At 34.8% G+C, this 13,882-nt stretch overlaps 1 long non-coding RNA gene across 1 annotated transcript in view; it reads right to left on the bottom strand.

The window, feature by feature from the left end:
* Nucleotides 1–354: 354 nt before the first annotated feature.
* LOC131411473 (uncharacterized) overlaps nt 355–13,882 on the bottom strand; it is an 85,904-nt gene continuing 72,376 nt past the window's right edge. Inside the window, exon 3 of the long non-coding RNA XR_009221570.1 lies at nt 355–379. This is a non-coding gene — a long non-coding RNA (uncharacterized LOC131411473). The remainder of the gene's footprint in view (nt 380–13,882) is intronic.

Raw genomic sequence — 13,882 nt, 5'->3', positions numbered from 1 at the left:
CTCATTACACACATGCACACACACATACACACATTTATTGCATGCCTCTTTAGATAAGTCAGTGCACTAGGCGTTTACTAGTGTACTAATTTATTTTTGTCAGTTTCATATTTTCTATAATGAATATATACTAATTTAGTTATTCAGAAAATTTTAATGAGTGTCACTTTAAATATAATATGGTAGGTCATTGAAAAGGGAGGCTCCATGAATGAGATAGCATTTTAGGTTAATTTTGAAGACTAGGTAAGATTTGGATATGAAAGGTAGAAAGAAGGGGCATTGTATGTAGACAGAAGAGCTGGAGAAAATACATGCAGAACATAGAGCACACAGAGGTAACTATAAATAGATCCTGGGATCAGTTCTTGCAATTGATCTAAAGAAGAAAGCAGAGAACAAAGCACAGCCGTGATGTCACGCGGTTCACTAAAATTTTCCATTTTAAAACAATCGAATTAGCTCTTTATAATAAATTGTAGGTAACTGTTTATAAATTAGATACCTAGAAAGCTGCCTGAAGTCAAAAGCATTGATTTCCCTTCCTATATTTACCACAAAACAACAAAACAATAACCAATGACAGATCCCTTCTTTGTTCTACTATCAACATACATAAAAATGTGAGACTTGTTCAGCACCCGATGTAATATACCATTATTATATTCTGCTGTTTTTCTTCATGTCACTTATAACAAAGTTAGATAGTATTTATATGATTGTTCAATGTTTTTTCTCCACTAAACTGTAAGTTCCCTGTAGACAGGGACCTCACCCATCTTTTCATTGCTGTGTCATCTGAGGCTTGTATGGTACCTAGTACATCATGAATGTGCAATCATTATTTATTTAATGAAGCAATTATGTCCTGATCTCTATGTCTATCTAGAGATCAACAGTACCAAATGACTTGCTTATATCCTGTTCCATCTCTGTTCTTGGCCCCTCGATGAGCCTCAGATGTTTTTTGCTGTCCTGTTTCCCGCTTGACTTAGTTAGTTATGAGAGTGTTCTTGCCAACTTCACTCACTGAGACAATAGCATTCCCTTGCTGTGAAATGGTTTAATCAATAATCTGGCTTTTATTTTTACCCTATCAAGCATCCCTTAATTTTTAATATTTGGGCATTGTCTTAGAAACAAAGAGTAAAGATTTCATCACTTTCCACTGAGTTCTGTGTAGTTGAACTGTTTAAGCTCCGTTAGATAGAGGTCTCTCAGAAAAGCGGAACCAATTCTTTTAAATAAATCCACTGACAATGGATAGAACTATATTGAATCCACTGTTAGTAAAAGTGTACAAATTAATGTAAATAAAATAAGGCAATCACGGAGAACAGAATGAACTAAACCGTCCTGCCAATTTTTGTCATTTCTCATTACAGTTATCCAGTTTCTTGTAAAGACGTCTGTTTTCATATGACAGTATGATTGCTATGGTAATACGCACTTTATAAATCAAGTGCAAAGGCTGTCTTCATTTCCACCGTGTCCTGAAAGAATAAAGATTATCAAAGTGGAATCGCAAGGGTCTGAAAAAGAGTCTGGTGAGAGTGAAACAACGCAGGCACTAAACATTGAAAGCAAAATTTCAAAAGATCCCATGAAGATCTCATTAAGTATCTGTCGTAGCCTTGGGGTCATTCAACGATATTTTGGACAGTTTTCAGAGTCTTCCTGAGAGATAAAATGTTGATGATTGATGATGAATTGTTCATTGATATTTGACAGCACTGACAGTTTACCTGTGTGATTTGGGATTATTTTCTTTCACAAGAGATGAATGAGTTAGAATCTCTGTGTTAGAATTTCAAACAGAGTATTCCTTAAGGGATTGAGTACTTTTCACATTTTCTCTCAATCTTTACCCTTTTAGAGCTATACATAGTCCGTGTCCGTTTCTTTAGACATAAAAAGAAATAGCTTCTACTCTGCTTTACAGCCAAAATTATTCTGATTGACGCAGATTGGAGATGAGCCACTCAAAGGCATTATAAAACATGTTGTCACTTCAAAAGTTATTGTCCTTTGTATGCACATTTGCCTCAAGATAATTTTTTTTGTTTTTCACTGCGATCATTGGGAGAGCAAGGTTTCAGATTGCAGCTGCTAGACCCATTCTGCTAACAGTGGCTGAAGAGTCTTTCAGAGGGACCCTGGAAAATTAATAGCAGGGTTGTCCTCTTATCAAGAGCTTCATCAGAGGGAGTCCCAGTGCAATTAAAATTGCTTCAAGGAGGATGAGGGCTCTCTCTCAACAGGCATTTTAATTGAATGGTTCTACTATGCTCTATTTTCTATCATCTATCTGTCTACACTGTGGAATAAGGATGGCCAATATGTTTGCAGAAACCAGCAGGGCTGACCAAAACATAAATTAGGATTCCACAGGCAGTTCAGGGATAAGGAGATCACAGAAAACCTAGGACTCAGTGTTGTTTAAATTGAGGGTATTTGGCATCTCTATTTCAGTGATGATATATTCTGTACATGAAAAATCTTACTGGAAGAAAATGGTAGGTACTTAGTTTCATATTTTTAATACATGCATTCAAAAATTCACATTCTCTAGCATATTGGAAGTTTATTTGATTCATCTACATACTATATTTAGGTGAACACTTTTGTATTCATTTATATATGTTACAAATAAAATGTAGATAAGTTAATTAGTATAGTTATTTAACTCTTCCCTATCATTTGAGGAAAAGTGAGCTGTAGTTACAGGACTGGCTGTATCTGAGATAGTTCTTCTCTTTATGAATTCTGTGATACATAAGTGGTTTTATTTTTTTAATTTTTCATTTATTTATTTTTTTGTGAGGAAAATCAGCCCTGAGCTAACATACGATGCCAATCCTCCTTTTTTTTTAGTTTTTGTTGCTGAGGAAGACTGGCCCTGGGCTAACATCCACACCCACCTTCCTCCACTTTATATGGGCCACCGCCACAGCATGGCTTGACAAGCAGTGCATCGGTGCTCGCCTGGGATCCGAACCTAGGAATCCCGGGCCCCCGAAGTGGAGCATGCGCATTTAACCACTTGCGCCACTGGGCTGGCCCAGAGTGGTTTTATTTTTAATAGTGGTACAAACATCATATACGATTATCTGTTTGTGGAGATAAAAATATCTAGCAATGCATGAAATTCCCTTCTGTACATGTATTCTCATAGTTTTCAAATGTGGATAGGCATCTGAGGCTTTTTTTTCATGGGTTAAAATTGACTCAAAACCTTTCTGGAGAAGTTCTCAAATAACTGATATCAAGTAAAAACCATAAGATATTGTCGACTATTATTATACAACTATGTTGTATTATCCAATGCATCTTTATGTTCATTTTTCCTTTCTTCTCTTCTTCATATTCAATTAAATGTTTTTTAATGAACTGTAAACAATTCATTATACCAGTAGAATAAATTACTTGTACTGAGTATTTCATTCAGGCAAATTGTTTTATTTCATTAGAACTGATTTCTGGCTATCGAATCCTACCCCTCTTGTTCATCAGAATTCTAGCCTTCTGAGTTCATTAAATAATATATTTGAAAGTGTTTTTTAAATCATAAAAATTTTAATAGATATAAGGTAATCATATGTTCCATTATTGATGAGTAGTGCATTCTGTAGGTTGACAGTTCTACAGTAAATCTATTTGCATTGCTGCTGTTTATACTATCTTAGATGAACTATTAGGTTACCAGATGGAGTTTGATACATACATTCAGTCTTTTTTCAGTATTGTTCACCAACAGGAGAACTTTTAGATGATCAGAAATCATTCTGATGCTAGCGTCTGGGTTCCTGACTACAGGTAGGTCTATTACATTTTTTCACGTTGGAGTTAACAACTGATAACACCATTGTAAACTTTATAATAATCAGAACTAATTTTTCTCATGTTATCTATTTTTCTCTCTTGGTCTAGCTTAGTGCTTTCCCTTGAACTTATTAATTCACTTGCATGTGATCCTAACATGAATTTTTATTTGACTATTAAGAAAAAAAGTCTTGCTCTTTTGTGCTCTGTATGGAGAGATGTGAGTCTTGGGTCCTATCTTCAGCCTTCACACGAACTTGATGAATGGTTTTGAGAGGCTGATGTTACCTCTCTGAACTTCCCTTTTTCTTTCATTAAAACCATACTGACAGCATGTTTTAACCCCAGAGCTCTTAAAAATTAATTATTTATGAAGTGCTGTAAGGTATCTGGGAGAAAGACTTATTTTTTGTAGTGCTGTTGAAAACAATATGTACTGTATTAATTCATATATACTGAGCTGTCCGCTTCTTATGTATTACATAAAACACAGCAGATTGGAGTAGTTTAAGGAAGTGCTGGATTAGCAGGCATGAGAACAGTAGTGATCCTGCAAAGTTTGCTCTACTTTGGAAATGTCTGATCATTCTTTATTTTTCTTCCTTTAAGGAGTTTATGTATTAAGATGACACATTTGAAGGATAACTCATAATGCCTAATTGAAACTTTGCAAGTACTGGAAGTATGATAAAAAGAGAAAGAAGTGTATTTATTTCTCATTATATCAACTAAAAGTTACATACACACTCTTCTAACAGATTCATCAAATATTCATAATTGTATTAAATTCCATATCTATATCTATTTGATAATATCTCTGCACTCAAGTAACCAATTATATTTTCCATTTACTTCACGGACAGTATAACTTCCATTGATATGTCCAACAAACCTCAGTGTTGTGGTGAAAAAGTCTGATGAGGAGCTGGCCCCAATGGCCTACTGGTTAAGTTTGGCACACTCTGCTTTGGCGGGCTGAGTTTGGTTCTCGGGCGTGGACCTACACCACTCATCGGTGGCCATGCTGTGGTGGTGACCCATATACAAAAAAGAGGAAGACTGGTAACGAATGTTAGCTCAGGGTGAATCTTCCTCAGAAAAAAAAAAAAAAGAGTCTGATGATAATCTACTTTTTCCCTTATTAGTCACATGCTCGTTTTTTTCCTAGGTGCTCCCAAAACATATTCTTTCTTCTTTTAATTATTTTAATTATTTTAAGCAGACTGACCTCTGTTTTAGAAATGCATAAAGAGTTAATGATAAGGCTGCCCTTGGAAGGTGAGGAGAAAACGGCAGCTCTGTCCTCTGTAAACCAGAGATGACCAAAGCAGGATTTCTGACACCTGCTTGAAAGTAATGTTGTGATTATTAGTCATTAAACTGGGTTTATAATATCTTGAAAAATATACATCAAGATCACAGGTGGAAAACGGAAAACATAAAATAAACTTGACTCTAGAAAATGTCATAAGACTGTTTCAGGAGGCAGATTCTGCTTTATACTAAATTCCTTATCTGTTTGTTAACTAAGCTTTTAACATTAGAGTTTAAAAAAACAGAACAAAATTTACAAAGGGAAGAATGGAATAAAATGAGGGTTAAAGTAAAAATATCAATATGCACTGCTGTCTTTGAAGAGTTTCCTTCAACACAAGCAATAATATAATCTTCTAAGCTACCACTGGTATCGCACTGTCTGCTGCTGGCCATCAGGTAACATGGAAATGCTGTGTAAGTTCTGGCGCCTTGCTCTATTCCTCTTTAAGTGGAAACGAGCTTCTTGAGAAAGAGGTCGTTTCTCATATCTGGGGAAGAAATGCATTTTAGGTTTGAACATCTAATTTTTTTAAAGTATTTTATTGACATCATGTTGGCTTTCAACACTGTGTAAATTTCAGTGTATATTACTACATTTCAGCCTCTGTATAGACTGCATAGTTTTCACCACAAATAGTCTAGTTTTTATCCGTCACCATACATATGGCACTTTACTCCTTTTGCCCTCTCCCCACCCCCTTCCCCTCTGGTAACCTTCAAACTATTCTCCTTATTTATGTGTGTGTTTGTTTATCTTCCACATGTGAGTGAAATCATATGGTATTTGTCTTTCTCTGTCTGACTTACTTTGCTTAGCATAATACCCTCCAGGTCCATCCGTATTGTTGCAAATGGCACAATTTTGTCTTTTTTATGGCTGAGTAGTATTCCACTGTATATACACACCACATCTTCTTTATCCATTCATTTGTTTGTTGGGGACTTGGGTTGCTTTCAAGTCTTGGCAAAATATTGTGAATAATGCTGTGATGAACATAGGGGCACATATGTCTTTTTGAATTAGTGTTTTCACATTCTTTGGATAAATACCCAGAAGTGGAATAGCTCTATCATATGGCATTTCTGTTTTTAATTTTTTGAGAAATCTCCATACTGTTTTCCAGAGTGGCTGTACAAGTTTGCATTCCCACCAGCAGTGTATGATGTGGACTATCTAATTTTTGCTAAGATTCATTTAGTTTTAGGCATTTCTATAAAACAGCTAATATATACATGAGAGTTTCCACCAATGGAGCTGATAAGCAGAAGATGAAAAGCCAGATTCAAAGACAAAAAGTTTAGTATATGTAAGTACCTTTAATCCATCATTATAGCCAAGCAAGAAAGTAACAGAAAATGTGCAAAAAAAAGATGATATGCACTCATGGGATTTAACACACTATATAAGCTTTGGGGAGTTAGTGTTCATCAAAATAAATTCCAAGTTACATTAGTTATTTGGTCAATATCTAAGAACCAAAACAAAATGTTCTTATCCTCATCCCTTCCCAAATATTTGGATGGAGGAAAAATTGTGAAGAAAGAGACGACACATCACCATGCTTTGCCTGAGATAGCTTTTCTACAATCAGCTATCTCCCTACTCTCTCCTTGAAAGACTGCCTTTGCCACTCCAAACTACCCCATGACTTTTTGCCAGAGGGAGCAAGTGTCCGGAAGTTGCTGCCCAAGGGAGACAGTGCCTCCAAAGCAACTCATCACTGCATCTTGGTATCCCCAAAAGAGATACCCACCACCACCAAATCTCACCTTTGACTGATAAAACCAGCACTCCATTATATGCCTCAGAAATTAGTTTATTCATTCTATGAATTCAAGCCAAGTATCTGCAGATACCTGCTGTATGGAAGAACCTAAGTCAGAACCCATCGAGCCAAGAAAAGAGACAACAGGTTATGAGATTTAGGGACATGAGGCTCTTTTTCACATGAGGCATACCGAGGAAGGGAAGTGCCCCTTCCTTTTCCACTGACATGAACTCACCTGAGAGAGTGGACTGCTCACCCTACCTTCTGATGCCAGTCATCACACTTATTTGAGCACTGTTAATTTAGAAACTACCCTAAGAGTTTTGATATATTAAGGTCAAATTTCAGGTCAAATTAAGGTCAAATTTTCACTGAAAAAGGAATTTGCTTTCTTGAATGCTGATGTACAATAGTTGTTGCTGCTAAATCATTTTATTCTTCATCTAATCTATCTTTATTCATATGACAGATTTTTAAACATTATCTAAGAATTTATTCATTATTTTTAAACAAAGCAAGAAATATATAAAGAAAATTGTTACTATTTACCATAGCATGATGTGAGAAATAAACCATATGCTTAACATTGCAATTAATCTATTTGTATTTACTTCAAAAAGACATATACTTTCAAAGTTCTCTGTTCTTTCCTTCTCAGGTGCATATTAAAACTTTTTTCAATGGTCTACTCACAAGGAAATATTAAGTTAAACATTTAAATTTTTCAACACATACCATTTGGGTTCACGTATGCTCAGAGTTCTGAATTTCTTAAATTAATATTTACATTCTACTTGGGAAAACTTTTATACACAAATTCTTCATATAAAATAAAATAGGGTAAACACATTACTATCATCCCTCCAATTTATACATTTTGACTCAGTTTTGTGTGATGATTACAATTAGTATCTTTAGCTTCTTTTCCCAACGTCTTCTTTTTGGAGATGAATGCAATTTTGTAACTTTTTTCTTTTTTTCATTGAAAAGGCTATTTATTCTACTCTTTCTTTACTATAGTAAAGTTTTGTTCTTCTGTTTTCATAGGTGACATAACACAAGGGATCAAACTGTCAAAGCAGACAATACAGATCAGAGCTCTGTCCCAGTAGCAAGCTTTACGAATGGTTTCAATGACACAAGTAACCATACGGCATAGGCAAAGCAGGAAGGAAACCTTTCAACATGCTCTTAGGTCTTCCTCTCTCCTACCTCTCACATCACATGTGTTTTGATCCAGGTTATCAGATGAGGTTTCTCAGTGGGGTTTTCAGTCACTTCTCCGACATGAACGAGCAATTTATGTCAGGAGATATCTCTATATTATACCCAGATGGTTACATAGGTTATGGAACATTTTTCAGGAAGCCATGCCTCAAAAATCCACACACTTAATTTTTTAATAGGCAATTACAGACAACAGAAACATTGTGATAAAACATTCCATAGGTAAAAACATTCGGGATGTTTTCTAGTTGTTTACAAGGAGATGAGACTGGATCCCATAACATTTTTCTTTCCCAGGGATCCCTCTCCAGTAGAAAGAGTGAATGAATCTAGACCATTTATTTCCCAAAAGATCCTAACTAAAACATTCCAGTAAAGAACAACTGATGAATACATTTGATGTCATTCAAAAAGTCCCCGCCACACTCTGTGTCTAAGGTCTGATGCTTGGATACTCACTGATACATAATAAGCCAGGAATCACATGCCTCATGAGACTATTCAGTTGTATTTCACCATCATGGCCCCAGCATTAAGGCAGGATTTGGCACATAAGAGTTCCAATATACTTTTTGAATTAGTAAATGAATAAATGAAAGAGAGGGGAATGGCCAGTTGATGTGAAATTGCACAAAAAGAAAACTTTGGAAAGAGTGGCTAGAGAAGTTTTATCAAGAGAAATTTTAATTGTTAGAGCTAATGATAATTAGGTTTCCTCGATCTGTTTAAAATAAACTTGTGTATTGTTTAGAATTTGAATGAATAGATTTAAAAGCAATAAAAACGTGGATTAACTTGGAATTTAATAACTACAAATAATAAAGCCCAGCAAATGGAAGTGATTTTTTTTATTACACCTGGTAGTAGGTTTTATAGCAGCTGCACTTAAAAACAAATCAAATCCGTCAAGTCGACCAACCAACCAAAACACACACACACACACACACACACACACACATACACAAAAACAAGATGGCCTAGGTTTAAATTCTGACAGTGCTGCTTCCATGAGTGTGACATTTGACAAGTTACCTAACCAATCTGTGCCTTTATTCCCTCACCTGTAAAGTGGGCATTTAATACTGCATACATCATCGGAAACTTTTGAGAGTAAGACTGAATAACACACATAAAACACATATTTGGGAGAAGTACCCAACACAGATAATGCTTAGCAATTGTTATTTTTGTCATTAGTTCAAAAAAATTACTATATGTCTACCACTTTTCAATATTTCCAATAACTTTCTCAAGAAAACAAAACCAAAACAAAAAACCTTGTTACTAGAGCTTTAAGAAAGTGACTGTAGAAGAATAAGCAATTGAAATACTAAGAAAACAATATTCTCTCTACTTAAATTTATTGTATATGATTTATTAATAGATAGAGAATATTTAAGTAGAGAAAATATGTTTCTAGCAGCATCCATTACCTTCCTAGTATATTAATAAGTCCCTCTGATGTATTGTGTGAACAAAAGAGATACTGTAGATGAGAGAGCGAAAAATCCTAGATCAGAAGAAACGGACTATTCTAATAGCTCTGGCATCCCATGAAGGTAGGAATAGAGAGAACAAAGGCGTAACTTCTGATGAAGTTTGGTTTATATGTCAATTGCAAAGCCAAGAAGAGCATTCAGAAAAAGTTGACAGCAATTAATTTTAGTACCTCCATTCTTCATTTTTCTCATCTGAAAAACGAGAGCACTGAATCTGATCATCTCTCAAGGGCTTACAGTATAAAATAGGGCTTGATAATCAAAAGCTACAAATAACTGACGTGTTTGTGTTGCTTTCCTATTGCTGTAACAAATCATCATTTGGTGGTGGTTAGAACAATAAAACATCATGGGTGGCTTAAACAATACAAGTGTATTATTTTACAGTTCTGAAGGTCAAAAAATCCCACAAGCAAGTTATCAGGTGGGGTCTGTGTTCCCTCTGGAGGCTCCAGGGAGAATTCGTTCCCTTGTCTTTTCCAGCTTCTAGAGGATGCCTGAATTCCTCGCTCATGACCCCTTTCTGTCTTCAAAACCAGCAGTGCAGATAGAGTTTTCTCACATCCATCAAATTACTTTCTTCTGCTTTCCTCTCCCATATTTAAGGACTCTTGTGATCCCTATATTGGGCCCATCTGAATAATGTACGATAATCTCCCTAATTTAAGGTTAGTTGATTAGCAACCTTAACTCCACCTGTTACTTTAATCCCCTTTGCTCTGTGATGCAACATATTCATGTGTCCCAGGGATCAGAATAGAAACATTTTGGGAGTGATTATTCTGCCTACTACAAGCTTTGACATCAGAAATTATTTCAAACCAAGATTTTTCACTTATTCATTTTAAAAATTGGATATATTAACTGCTCTGATACTTAGTTTCTTAATTTATAACACAGCAATAACGACTTTATCGCAGTTTTGGTATTCTGAAAAATTAACGGAAGCACATTTGTAAAGTAACTAGCAAATTGTCAGGCACTCAATGCTGCCTACTAAAATAAGTACACAAAGAACTGTAGATACTGTAATAACTAGGAGTAGTAGCAGAAGTATTTTTATATGCATAGTTATTCAGAGTCATTTGTCTTCAGAGCACAAAAATAGAAAATATAAGATCTTGACAGTGAACTAAAAAAGAAGATCACACTCTTAATGGTCTTAAAAAATAAATGCATTACCTATAATCTAGAGATATTGTATGTAATACAGATGTCCTTTATCCTCATTTCATTATCTACTCTAGTAGAAATCTTTTGTTTCTTAGTAAATGTTGCACATCCTCTCAAAATTTGGTGTATAATTAGGTATTAAAAGTGTTTGTATCAATTAAAAATCACATTTCAATTTGAATACATTCCTATTATGTGGATATGATTTGAAAGTTAATGATAGTTATAAAAACTGATGAGGGCCAAGAATTTGGGGAAGGCGGGGGATGTTAATTCCAGTATTCTAGACTTAACAGAAAAGGTGGGTGTAACAAAAGGATTTGAAAGAGTGCACTTAGCAGATGCTGATTAAGGTGGCATTTTCAGCGTAGGGTGAAGCCTGGAAGCATAAGGAGGGGGAGAGGAGGACAAAGCTACCTGTCAGCATGGACGTCTGGTAGCATTCGAGGTCTGTGCGTGGGATGAACTCGGCCTAGTAACGTAGGCACTTCAAAGCCAGCAGATGAATGCCAGTGTAGAACCTCGGGTGGTAATTTTGTAAGATATTTTCAGACTAAAAGGGAGATTTTAAAATGAGTTGACGTGATTAAGGTCCAGGAACAGTAAAAAGAAGTCACAGAGATTTCAAAGTGCTGAAAGAAGGAGGAGAGACATTTTGCTGAGCAAACAATGACATTCGGAGAGAATAAACTGAAGTCATAGTTCATTTTTGGAATCTCATTGCAAAAAGTGTTAGCAAACTTGAGAGGGCTGTGCAGGCAAAAAAGAAACCTAAATCATTTTCATGACCGGGAAAACTCTTTAATATAGAATAAAAGAAGAGAAAGTATAGTAAAAAGTGTAGATAGTAACTAGAAAGTTTTCAGAAGGCAGTTTAGAACTGACAATATTTTTAGAAGAAAAACGTCTAAATATTTGTTAAAGTAGGTAAAAGTATTCACAATTATAATAAAATCAATGTTCATTGAATGCTCAGTATATATGTATTATGCACTGTACTATGTATCTTAAATTTATTAATTCATTGTATTCTTATTACAACCTATCAGATATTGTTATCTCTATTTTAAAATCGGGGAAATGAAAACAGAGATGCAAAGCAATTTCCCCACAAATGCACAGATAAAATTACCTAAACTGAGCTTTGAATACGGGCATACTGGTTTGAATCCACACTTTAACGCTTCTGAAATAAGTATCCATCCTTAAAAAGTAGATGCCATGGCATAGAACTATTTCTCATAAAAAAATATAATTTCATAAAGGCTTATGATGTGACAGCTTTGCTAGACACTTAAATATATTATCTCATCTAATTTTACATCTACTCAATAAATCAGGTATTATTATTTCTATTTCTTATATACATACCAGAACTTATATATGTACCAGATTTTGTAGAACAGAAAATCTGGTCATTGACACACTAAGGCCTAGGAAGCTTAGTAGAGAGGTTGGTATTATATAAATATACTCAAAATGCATACATGAATACAAAGTGTGAGAAACTTTATGGAGGAAAAGTCAAAATATCAAGGTATGGAGTCACAGTAAAGATCTAATTAGGATTACAGATTCAGGAAAAGTTTCTCTGGGGAAATGACATTTCAGACTTGAAAGATTAGTAAAAGATAGCTAAGAGGCAAAGAGAGCAGAAAAGAACTTGTTGATTTGGAGGAAGTAAAAGAAGAACATGTGGCTAGAGTGTCATGAACATGTGGAGAAAGATGAATAGTTGGGTGAGAATTATATAATTAGGACTTGGCTTGACAAACTAAGGGATTTGGATTTATTATGTTAATTGTAAGCAAAGAGAAGTGTTGTAGATCTGATTTGTAATTTGTTAAATTTAACCTTCCCATTAGAGAAGGAGACTTTGGCAGTAGTCTTTGAAGATGAAAGAAGAATTTGCAGGGTTAAAATGGTTAATAAAACAAAAACTAAAGCAAACCTGAGTGCTGTATGTCACAAATATCTGATTCAATACATATTACCAAAAGAGTTTTAACTCAAAAAAGGAGTATATATCCTGAATATGACTAACTTTGAGATAAACCCATATTCTGAACAAGAGAGTGGGGTCACTTAAAATATATGTGCATTCTATGGGGCTGGCCTGGTGGCATAGCAGTTAAGTTTGGTGCTCTCTGCTTCGGTGGCCCAGGGTTCGTGGGTTCAGATCCCAGGTGCAGACATACACTACTCATCAAGCCATGCTGTGGCAGTGACCGGCATACAAAGTAGAGGAAGATTGGCACAGATTTTAGCTCAGGGTCCATCTTGCTCAGGCAAAAAGAGGAGGATTGGCAACAGATGTTAGCTCAGGGCCAATCTTCCTCACCAACAACAACAAAAAACAGTGCATTCTATTTAGCTACACAGATGACTGGAAGCAACGTGAAATCGATAGAAATATATAATATTTTGTAACGTAAAGATAGACAAAAAAGAGTTAACTTTGAAAAATAAATTGCCCAACATATAATACCATAACAATAACAGAGCACAATGCAAACGCTGGATTAAAATGGCCCAAATAAGAGATGGTGAAGACAAATTCTAGATAGAGAACCTATCACATAGAGGCTGTCACATCAAATAATAAACTTTTATTTTAAGACAATTCTATTTATCATTTAAATTAACCTCAATAATCTTTTATTTAGCTTGCCCATTTATATTACAACTATGATAGTGATAGTTATTCAAAATTCAGTTTTCAGAATGCATTTTTTACTACTGCTAAAAGTTGAATTATATTAACTGATGTCATGTTATTTCACAAAACTCAAGTAGAAATTTTAATTATTCTACAATGACATATTCATTACTATGAAATCTTTCTGATGTATATAAAATAAAAACCAAATAAATCAATTTTTGAAAGCATTTAAATCATTGCTTTCATTGATTAAATTATATAAAGGACTTCAGTCCCTACTTCCCATCATTACAAATGCCTGGGCAGTAGTATAAGGAAACCAGAACAGCTTTAATGAATATAATTCTATAATCATTTATACATACTTCTAAAAATAGTGACTCTCAAAAGCAGCACTGAAATACAGTTTTTAA

The sequence above is a fragment of the Diceros bicornis genome, chromosome 11 (genome assembly GCF_020826845.1).
Source record: "Diceros bicornis minor isolate mBicDic1 chromosome 11, mDicBic1.mat.cur, whole genome shotgun sequence".
Taxonomy (NCBI): Eukaryota; Metazoa; Chordata; class Mammalia; order Perissodactyla; family Rhinocerotidae; genus Diceros; species Diceros bicornis.
The sequence above is the reverse complement of the archived record's forward strand: the minus strand, read 5'-3'. Positions and strand labels throughout refer to the sequence as shown.